We start from the raw sequence: 12,060 nt of genomic DNA, 5'->3' as shown, positions 1-12,060 counted from the left end.
TCGCCTACTTTCATGCGGTTTAAAATGGAAAAGGAAGAGGGGGGCAGTATGGCTGACTCGAAAGGAGGCAGCATCTAAGCCCAGTTCTGATTACAAGTGTCAAGTTCTTTCTGAAATATTTCTGAGGAGTGAGAGAACAAGCAGATTTATAGGGTACATACTTCACTGGTTTTTATTTTGGTGGTGCGTGTAGATGAGAAAAGATTAAAAGCCCAAACAAATGTCTAAATCATTGCGCGCCCTCCTGCAGTACATTTCCCGGCCATTGGCACCATGGACAGCGCTTTGCAAGGGAACACAGTCCCCTGGCTTGTTCCTTTCAGGAAATGTGAGGAGAGAAAAAAAAAAAAAATCCCCAAGAATCAGGAGGGAAGTTCTAAATTGTCAAAATATCATCATTCTTGAGAAATATATCATGAGAAAAAGTGATTCAATTTTTAATATGAGTTTTCTTTGAAGTTTTAAGTACCAAAAACTAATTCAAGGGTTTGGGTATGGTGTAATTCAAGGTGTGATTTATATTTAACATTTAAGGGCCTACGGTCTTATTTCTTCCAGAAATACAAGTCTGAGGCAAGAGTAATATCCACTGATTAGAAAACAGAGTTTCGTATCTCATGGTTCTGAATTCAGATCCCAGCTAACTTTCTTACCAAGTGCAATCAGACAAGTTATTTAGCCCCTCAAGCCTCTAAGCAGTATGTATGATACTTAACTTCTCTAAGCATTTTCTGTGAAAGCAAAGCTCTTAGATTTGAGGAGGGCAACATAGGTAGGACTCTTTGCAACCATTAAATTAGAGGAGGGCAATTGTTGTATCAAATTTATTTTTTAAAGGAAGATGGAGTCTTAAAGGAAAAAATGCCTACAATTCAAGTTTATATTTTACCAAGAGTAAAACCTGGGACAGAGGAGCCTTTCCAAGCCTTTCAAATGACACCAAACAAGAAGTCACTGGTTTCCATCCCAAACCAAGTCTCCTTTCCATAGCCATATTTCAGTCTCACTCACCTCTAGCATCTAACTCATAACCACTTTCTCTCCCAGTTGGAAAACTGGGAATGCCCCTGCCTTTGATACTGATATTTTAATGCTTAAATAATGAGTCCACTGCTTATGCAGTCAACTTTCACATACAAAAGAATACAACACTCAGTATGCAAAGATGTTCATTTTCAGGGGCTTTGGGGTGGTTAATAATAAGGGTCAGATTACATATGTGATCAATTTTGGCCTTTTGCGTGTCAATTAACATATCGCACTTGGATATTTTATTGATAGCAAATCCTATACAGAGATGTTATTATGCTCATATTTTAATGTCATAGGGGTCAGCATCGTCTGCACAGATATCTGCTGGCATATATTCAAATGCAGAATTGCTAGCTTTATCATTTAAAATGATTTAAGCCAATGAAAGGACACTCCATTTGTTTGCTCAATAGTCAATTGAAATGGAAACGGTTAGCTGAGTGCATCTCCCTTGAAAGTCTCTTCCCCTCTAGTGCCAATTACAGAATATGAAAGGCATACTCCGCACAGCTTGCTCAGGATAATAAATCACTAAATTGGAAGCCTTGGTTACCTTGCTGATTTTGATAAGAAAATTAATAGAATTAGCAGCTTATCTGCCCGTCCAGGAGATTCACATTATGAAAGAAAAAAGAAAAAGAAGAAGGGGGGAAAAAGGAAAAAAAAGAATGAAAAAGAAAAGGAAAGAAATCTGTTTCTATAGCTAGGGCAGCCTGTATTTCTCCCTGGTGACAGGGAGACAGTTTGGATGGTTTCTTTTGGTCCCCTTATGGAGATAAAGCTCTGTCGAAAACAATGCAAGAAGCACTATCAATTATTGTCTACTTGTTCTGTTTTCATGCATAATTAAAGCTGGACAAAGCCAACATCAGATCAGACATTAAATAAGGTTGCATCAGGCCAAGTCCAGCAGCAGCCCAATTACTGATAAACAAAAATTCTGAACAGATCGAAATTGAAAAGTGGTGAGATTATTTTCCAAAAGAGGATTTACTATCTTGCATTTACTTGGAGAAGGGGATGGTGCAGTGCTTTCTTCTTTTTGTCCAGGGGGAAGATAATTGTTTGCAATAAAGCTGCTGCTCTCAAAACAAAATGGAAAGACAAGAGTCATTTGTTCAAGAAGACCCTTAGTACCCTTCCTCCAGCTCCTTTTTCTTTAAATATATATGAAGATCTGTAATTATTTCTTTGAAGAACATTTTCAACAGCTGTAAATGATAATGAGCCAATCACTGTGTGCTTTTTTTTTCCTCCCAGCAGCTGCAGAGCTCCCCATTCAAAGCAATTAATTGATATTTGTAAAGTGCTTTGAAACGGAGAAGTGGAGCCTCATAAGTGCCAAATATTGTTCTTACTGCTGCTGCATTAGGAATTAGGAAAGCCATTCCCTCTTCAGACAAGTCTCAGAAGAACAGCAGCAATTCTATGTATCTAAAACAATAACCTAAAACTCCATGGCACCCCAGAAAAGATCCAGATTAGTGAACTTTGCTTAGAAATATCAGAGGTGCATTCTAAAAATAACCTCACTGAAAATTATATATGAAGCATTAAGCAGGGTAAAGCTTAGTTCTCTAAACATTTATCATTTTTACATTTACACCAATGCATTAGTTTGCACCACACTTTTTTTAACGTACTTTTTAAGTAATGTGGGTTGAAGACAGTGCTTGTTGGTACAACACGACTGAATTGAGACTTTCATGGAATGTCAGATCACCAACTTAGAGAATGTTTGTCCTTACATTATTGAATGAAAATTCTTCTACCAAGACTCTTCAGATTATTTCAAATATTTCTTATTTCCAGGCAATATACAAACATGGAGAAATGCTTGAACATTGGCTATTAGTAAGGTTTCCAGTAGACTTCACCGTTTTCATTCAGTATTTCAAATTTTAAAAAACTCTTACACTACACTTCTGCTGTCCACGTTCCTGACAAGATTGGATGTACGGACAGTTAGTACATTGATGTTATATGTTTCAAAGCACAAAGTAAAAGAAAGTCTTTCTAGAGATATTTCACAGAGATAGGTACAATTGAAATATTATTTCTCAGGGCAATAACTCCACAGATGGAGTCATAATCTGCTGGCATCTATTGCTGTTAAGAAGAGCTATGGTGGTAAAATTCTGCTCCAGTCATGACCAAGTACATGGATGAGTTTCCTTTTCCCTGATCCTAAAAAGCAGAAGCTTGCTTGAAAAACCTTTGTTGCTAGGCAATTAATTGTTGACCATTCTATGCCATTTCTTTATTAGGAAAGTAAGAAAATTATAAATGGTTAGCATCGCCCAACGGTGCTTACACATACATTTTGAAACCAAAGATAGATATTTGTGAGTCAAACAATGGAACTAGTGAGCATGCTTATATAACAAGTCAACAGGAAAACAATCACAGAATGCTAGAAGCCATGTATATAAGACAATTCACTAATTTTGTTGCCATTAAAGCAAAAATTACAAAGTTTGTTTTTAAAGGCTGTGCCTAAGCTTGATACTTTTAATTTTAAGAAGTTATCTTTTTCCAAAGATAGATGGCCTCAATAAAGACACTGAACACTAGAAAATCTAAAACTATTTTTAAAACTTCTGATTGTCAACTCTCTAAGCAGAAATGCAATGTTTTGTAAAATTAAAGCAAGGAACTATGGACTCCTTTCTCCTGTCATCCTGGTTGCCCTGAGGTTGGCAAATAGAATCAAACTTAATCTCTCTGTACAGTGTAGGAATGGCCAAAAAAGGTCAATGAATGATTCTGCTGAAATTCACAGATTAAGGTTGGAAAAAGAGAGAGAAGGAAATAATATTAGTACTACTCTCATTGCAAATTACATAGCAAACCTAATGTAGCTCCCCAGAACAAGACCACCACGGCTGAATATCTGCTTTTAGAATATTTATGTCCTTACTTTTAATGTACCTTGCACTAAGGTCTCTTGTATAAAGAGGTGGTTTACTTACAATGCTAAACCTAAAAAAAAATTGACAGTTCCATCTTCTACAGAGTAATGGAACAGAAAAGAGAATTACCTTACCAACTTTTCTTTCATCTGAGCCAAGTTTAGGTTTAAGAGATGGAAATCAAATCACTTGATCTTGCAACCCAAAAAGAGAATTTGAGAGAAATAAAATCAGTTTTGTTGCAAAATGTTTCTTTTTTATCATTTTTCAATTATGATCCAGTGTAGTCCTCACAGTACCATATAAGATGTATTATTACCCTCTCTTTAAAGTAAGAAATCTGGGTTTCAGCTAGATTAAAGATCTTTTTTTTTTTTTTTGGTCGTGGGGGGAGGGATTTATAGGGAATTGAACTCAGAGGCGCTGGACCACTGAGCCACATCCCCAGCCCTATTTTATATTTTATTTAGAGACGGGGTCTCACTGAGTTGCTTAGCACCTTGCATTTGCTGAAGTTGGTTTTGAACTCATGATCCTCCTGCCTCAGTCTCCCAAGCCACTGGTATTACAGGTGTGCACCACCATGCCCACTGTAGAGTAAGGATCTTGCTCAAGAGAACACAGAGGTGAGTTTAAATTTGGACATAGGCTTGAATAATTCCAAAGTGCACACAAACCTGCTATGTAATAGTCTCCCTGTTGGCTAAAAACTAAATAACTTTTTAAGTTAATTTTCAAGCCACCAGCACAGTAAGAGATAATCAATGAACCATTGTAGTTAAGGGGCTGTACCATGAGTCCACAACTTACCAACTGTGACTATGGTAAAATTTCTTATTTTCTCTGCAATTGACTATTGGAATAATAGTAAAACAATATCCATATAGATTTTGCCAATTTTGAGGATTAAATAAAATAATTCATGTGTTATAATTTGGATATGAAGTATCCTCCAAAGCTCCTGTGCTAATGCAGTAATATTCAGAGGTGAGATGATTCAATTATAAGAGCTGTAACCTGATCAGTCCATCCCCATTTGAATAGACTAACTGAATGGTAACAATAGGCAGGTGGGGCATGGCTGGAGGAAGTGGGTCACTATGGGGCATGCTCTGGAAGGCTGCATCTTCCTTGTGGCACCTTCTTCTTTCCCTCTTTCTATTTTCTGGCCACTATGAGGTGAGCTGCTTTCCTCCACCCTGCCTTTCCCCCATAATGTTCTGTCTCACTTTGGGTTCAGACCAAAAAAACTTGATCATCTGAGGACTGAAACTGTGAGCCCAAAACAAACTATCCCTCCTCTAAGTTGTTCTTGTCAGGTATGCTGGTCACAGCAATGAAAAGCTTACTAACCCAGCATGAAAACTTCTTGATAAAGTAACTGGCATCTACTGGGAACTCAAGGAGAGTGTTCCATTACTATCATTTATATCTCTGTTAGCACAGCTAGTGCAGGGCAGCCCTTCTGTCATGATTTTCTTAATAAAGAATCAATATTGAACTTACTTTAACTACTAAAGAAACAACAAGGGCTTGGGCGTGGCTCCGTGGTGGTGCACTTGCCTAGTGTGTGTGAGATCCTGAGTTCCATGCCCAGCACAGGAAGGAAGGGGCAGAGGGAAGGGAGAACACCAGGTTTCCAATTAATCACCTGAAACATTTTTCCAAATAGCATCAAATGAATTCAACCTCAAGAATAGATTTTATCTATTCCTGGGTGAGCACACCTTTCAAGATTTAGCACATTTGTTCTGCACTAATAATAAAATTAGATTATGCCTATTTCACATAAGCAATAAGAAGCTAATCCCTCATAAAGCACAGTGTGATAAATTATTTTTTTAACCATGAATTGACTAATCTGCTGAGCAAAAAACTCTCAAAAATGGTCAGTGAACACTATTCCTCACTTCATAATTTACTTCATGCCTTTGTTCATTTCCCACAGATGAACTTAAATCACACATGAAGCATCTTGAGCCTGTGCTCATAAATTTTAGTTGACCTATAATTTGTGATACCAAAAGTCAATACAGCAGAACTGGATTCTCCCTTCCTGAGCTCAAAAATATGTCATTAAAAAAAAAAAACCAACAAACACCTGTTCTAGAAATGTGACAGTACATGCAGACCTAGATCTTGTTTGCATTGCTGGATCTCCAGTGAAAAGACAAAGAGGATATTTCCTGAGGCATACACATTGTCTCAAAATCCCTTTAAAATCAAACTAAATAAGAAAAAATATGAAATAATCCTGTTAAATCCTCAGGAAATGGTGAAAGGTTTAAGTTTGGATTATGACTCTTAACCCAGAAACTCTTAAACTGCACTAATAATAATGATTATCTTCAATACTTTTTCACTATCATATGGGACTGATATGATATGATAAGCTGATATGATAAGCTGCTCTTATATATAGGTGATGAGGCTTTTGCCTGCACTAGATTTGAGTGTCACTGTGATGGTTGAATTGTAACTCCACCTCCACCTCCACCTCAAAATTCATTTATTGAAACACTAAGCCCCCTCAGAATGTGACCACATTTGGAAATGGAGTCTATTATGGTTTGGATGTCAAACGTCAACCAAGGACTCAGGTGTTGAAGAACTAGTTCCCAGTGCAGCAGTGTTCAAAAGTGGTGATTTGGAAGGTGATTGGGTCATGAAGTCTCTAACTCCATCAGTGGATTAATCCATTGATGAATCAACAAGTTGCCATTATTTGGAGCAGTGGAAACTATAGGATGCCAGTCCTAGTTGGAAGAAGTAGCTCACTGGGGACATGCCCTGGAAGGATATATCTTATCCCTGGCCCCTTTCTCTCCGGCTCTCTCTTCTTTCTGGCCACCATTAGGTGAGCATTTCCTCTGTCATGCCCTCTGCCATGATGTTCTGCCTCACCTTAAACCCAGAAACAATGGAGCAAGCCTACCATGGACTGAAACCTCCAAAACTATGAGCCCAAATAATCTTTTCTTTTTAAGTTGTGTTTCTTGGGTATTTTAATGACAACAACAAAAAGCTGACAGACACAGGGTCATTATGGAGGTAGTCAAGTTAAAATGAGGTCATTGAGGTAAGCTCTAATTCAGTATGACTGGCATCCTTATAAAAAGAACAAAAACCATCAGATTCCTGCCCGATTGCAATGGTCCATTATTTCAGAATACCAGGCAATGTTTTTGTCACATTGCAATTTCATATTAATTAATACATATTATAGTAATTAAAAGAGATCATTGGTATAATAAAAATAGAAGATCTGTTTTAAGAGAAAATAATTATATCATTATATACTAAAGTTGTATTTAAAATCAGAGGCAGAGAATAGGTATTTAATAACTAGTGGTGAGTCGACATGCTAACCACCTGAAAAAAAAATTAAACCAGATCCTTAATACAAAAAAACTAGTCATAGAGTCTAATACAAATCAAATTTATAAAAATTTGAGCAATATTTTTTGTAATATTGGAGTGAGAAGGCCTTCCTAAGCAAGACCAAGAGATCTAAAGAAAATGACATAGATTCAACCAACAAAAAATTTAAATGTTTCTGATTTTAAATATAATATAATATATATATATATTATATAATATATATAAAACAAAAAAATGTTAAAAGATAAATATCAAACTGACAAAATGATAAATATATTTATAAATCTAAGGGAATACAGACTATAAAAAATAATTATAAAACAATAAGACTGCAATTTAAGGTGTTTAAAGAATTAATACATGACAAGAGCAGAGACATCAAGAAAAGAGATAACTGCCATTGAAGTCCTTACCTGAGGAAAGACTGAGAACCCAAATTAACAATAGACATTTATAAACAAAGCTTGGATGCTGTCAAAAGTAAGCACTAAAATCAAAATGAAATAATAAGCTGATTCCAAATTAGAGGGAGAATATGCATCCAAAGAAAGGAAAAAAAAGAGAAAAAGGAACACAGAAGAGGTATACACAGATGGTATTTTTAACTCAAATATATCAATAATTCCACTAAATTTCATAAAATAGATCCTATAATTAAAAATGAATATTAGATTTAATTTTTAAAACAAAAAGGTATAATAAATATATAAAATATATCTAAGTTTTAAGACTACAGAACATATAAAAGGATATGAGATAAATTTAAGGCAAAAACTAAAAGAAAGTTGATATTCCCCCAAAAAAATAAAATACTTGGGAATCAACCTAACAAAAGAGGTGAAAGATTTATATAATGAAAATTACAGAACCCTAAAGAAAGATAAAGAAGAAGACCTTAGAAGATGGAAAAATATACCCTGCTCATGGACAGGCAGAACTAACATCATCAAAATGGCGATATTACCAAAAGTTCTCTATAAGTTCAATGCAATGCCAATCAAAATCCCAACGGCATTTCTTGTAGAAATAGATAAAAGAATCATGAAATTCATATGGAATAATAAAAGACCCAGAATAGCAAAAACAATGCTAAGCAGGAAGTGTGAATCAGGCGGTATAGCGATACCAGACTTCAAACTATACTACAGAGCAATAGTAACAAAAACAGCATGGTACTGGTACCAAAACAGGCGGGTGGACCAATGGTACAGAATAGAGGACACAGTAACCAAACCACAAAACTACAACTATCTTATATTTGATAAAGGGGCTAAAAGCATGCAATGGAGGAAGGATAGCATCTTCAACAAATGGTGCTGGGAAAACTGGAAATCCATTTGCATCAAAATGAATCTGAATCCCTATCTCTCGCCATGCACAAAAGTTAACTCAAAATGGATCAAGTAGCTTGATATTAAATCAGAGACACGGCATCTGATAGAAGAAAAAGTTGGTTATGATCTACATACTGTGGGATCGGGCCCCAAATTCCTCAATAGGACACCCATAGCGCAAGAGTTAACAACTAGAATCAACAAATGGGACTTACTCAAACTAAAAAGTTTTTTCTCAGCCAAAGAAACAATAAGAGAGATAAACAGGGAGCCTACATCCTGGGAACAAATCTTTAATCCACACACTTCAGATAGAGCCCTAATAACCAGAATATACAAAGAACTCAAAAAATTAGACAATAAGATAACAAATAACCCAATCAATAAAAGGGCCAAGGACCTGAACAGACACTTCTCAGAGGAGGACATACAATCAATCAATAAGTACATGAAAAAATGCTCACTATCGCTAGCAGTCAGAGAAATGCAAATCAAAACCACCCTAAGATACCATCTCACTCCAGTAAGATTGGCAGCCATTAGGAAGTCAAACAACAATAAGTGCTGGAGAGGATGCGGGGAAAAGGGCACTCTTGTTCATTGCTGGTGGGACTGCAAATTGATGCAGCCAATTTGGAAAGCAGTATGGAGATTTCTTGGAAAGCTGGGAATGGAACCACCATTTGACCCAGCTATTCCCCTTCTCGGTTTATTCCCTAAAGACCTAATAAGAGCATGCTACAGGGACACTGCTACATCGATGTTCATAGCAGCACAATTCACTATAGCAAGATTATGGAATCAGCCTAGATGCCCTTCAATAGATGAATGGATAAAAAAAATGTGGCATTTATACACAATGGAGTATTACTCTGCATTAAAAAATGACAAAATCATAGAATTTGGAGGGAAATGGATGGCATTAGAGCAGATTATGCTAAGTGAAGCTAGTCAATCTTTAAAAAACAAATACCAAATGACCCCTTTGATATAAGGGGAGTAAACAAGAACAGGGTAGGGACGAAGAGCTTGAGAAGAAGATTTACATTAAACAGGGATGAGAGGTGGGAGGGAAAGGGAGTGAGAAGGGAAATTGCATGGAAATGGAAGGCGATCCTCAGGGTTATACAAAATGATATATAAGAGGAAAGGAGGGGTAAGACAAGATAATATAAATGGAAGAAATGATTTACAGTAGAAGGGGTAGAGAGAGAAAAGGGGAGGGGAGGGGAGGGGAGGGGGTATAGTAGAGAATAGGACAGACAACAGAATACATCAGACACTAGAAAGGCAATATGTCAATCAATGGAAGGGTAACTGATGTGATACAGCAATCTGTATACGGGGTAAAGTTGGGAGTTCATAACCCGCTTGAATCAAACTGTGAAATATGATGTATTAAGAACTATGTAATGTTTTGAACGACCAATAATAAAAAAAAGAAAGAAAGTTAATATAAGACTATTTTTAAAAATAGAAATAAAGAAGTATACTTTATAAAACTGCAACCAACAACTGTGAAACAGATAATCCTTTGAAAACCACAGCTCAGCTACCAAACTTTTCTACGTGCTGAGCACCAGTCTCAAAAACTTTTTAAAGACATATAACATACTGGTTTGTTCTCTAACAATTTTCTGAAATCAGCAGCAAAATACCTAGAAAGTTGAATAACGTGGAAATTAAGCAAAAAAAAGTTCTAAATAACCCATATAGAAGAAAAAATAATAATGAAATTATAGCATATTATGTTACTTGATTAATAAACATGAAAAATTTGTGGGATGCAGATAAAGCCAAGCTTAGAGGAGAATTAATGACTTAAATTCACATTTAGAAAAGAAAAAACTGAAAATCAAGTATACATCTATCTCAGTACATTTTAAAATGCTGATTGCAGCACTATTTACAATAGCCAAGATATGGAATCAAATCAGATGTCCATCAGTGATGAATAGATAAAGAAAATGTGGTATACAAGTATACACATATTAATGGAATAACATTCAGCCATAAAAAAGGGTCAAATCCTCTCATTTGCTACAACATTGATGGGACTACAGATCACAATGTTAAGTGAAATATGCCAGGCCCAGATAATTGAATATTACATGATTCCATTTGTATTTGGAATCTCTAAATGCTGAGCTCATAAAACTGTTGAGCAGAATAATGGATATCAGGAACCAGGAAAGAAAAGGAGAAATAGGTTAGGGAAACATTACTTAATTGGTAAAAAGTCACAGCCAAAAGAAGAGGAACTGGTATTAGTGCTCTATCACATAGAGGATGATTATAATAAAAATATTGTATAGTATACCCAAAATAACTAGAAGAAAGGATTTTGAGTTGTTCTCACCACAAAGAAGCAATAAATGTTTGAGATGATGGATAACCTAAATATCCTGAGTTGATCAATACACAACGTAAAAATTTTCTAAAACATCACACTGTATCCCATTAAAGATATACAATTATCATTGGCCAATAAAAATTTTTAAATTTAAACCCAGGCAGAGTCCAGAGGAATGCTCAAATTGATGATCATTGGAGCTCAGAGAACAAGACAGGCAGAGTTTATAGCATCAGAAAGGAAAGAATTGAATAGTGAGATAACCCCAGAGATCTGCAGAGGATCTCTCTCTAGTATTCAGTAAAGTACTGTCCAACATTCAACAAGGTAAAAAAACCATAATATCTATTACTTCCAGGTTAACAAGTATGGGAAAAATTAAGAAAATAAAACTCACAATATGAAAAAAATCTATAAAACTTACCTCAAAGCTGACACAAAAGTCAGAATTAGTAGACAGAGACATTAAAACAATTATAATTTTTCCATGTTGAAAAATTAAATACAGAAAATATTTAAAAGACTGAAATTGAACTTAGAGGTAAGAACTACCATATCTAGGATTGACAGCAGATTGGGTAAGACAGATAAAAAGATTAGTTAACTTGCAGGGCACAGTGGCACACGCTTTGAGTTCAAAGCCAGCCTCAGTAGTTTAGCAAGGCACTAAGCAACTCAGTGAGACCCTGTCTCTAATAAAATACAAAATAGGGCTAGGGATGTGGCTCAGTGATTGAGTAACCCTGAGTTCAATCCCTGATACCAAAAAAAAAAAAAGGATTAGTTAACTTGAATAAATCTTAATAGAAATGTTTTGAAATAAAACATACAGAGAAAAAAAAAAGGAAAAACAACCTATGCACTGTGTGACAAACTTAAGCAGCCTAATAAAACATATCCTTGGAATTCCAGAAGATAGTGAAAGAAAGGAAAGAAAAAAATTTTGAAAAAAATCATGATTTAATATTGTTTAAATTTGATGAAAATTGTAAACACACAGATCTAAGAAACTCATAGAAGCACCATGAAAGAAACATGAAGAAAACAA

This window comes from Ictidomys tridecemlineatus, chromosome 6 (assembly GCF_052094955.1).
Source record: "Ictidomys tridecemlineatus isolate mIctTri1 chromosome 6, mIctTri1.hap1, whole genome shotgun sequence".
Taxonomy (NCBI): domain Eukaryota; kingdom Metazoa; phylum Chordata; class Mammalia; order Rodentia; family Sciuridae; genus Ictidomys; species Ictidomys tridecemlineatus.
The sequence above is the reverse complement of the archived record's forward strand: the minus strand, read 5'-3'. Positions refer to the sequence as shown.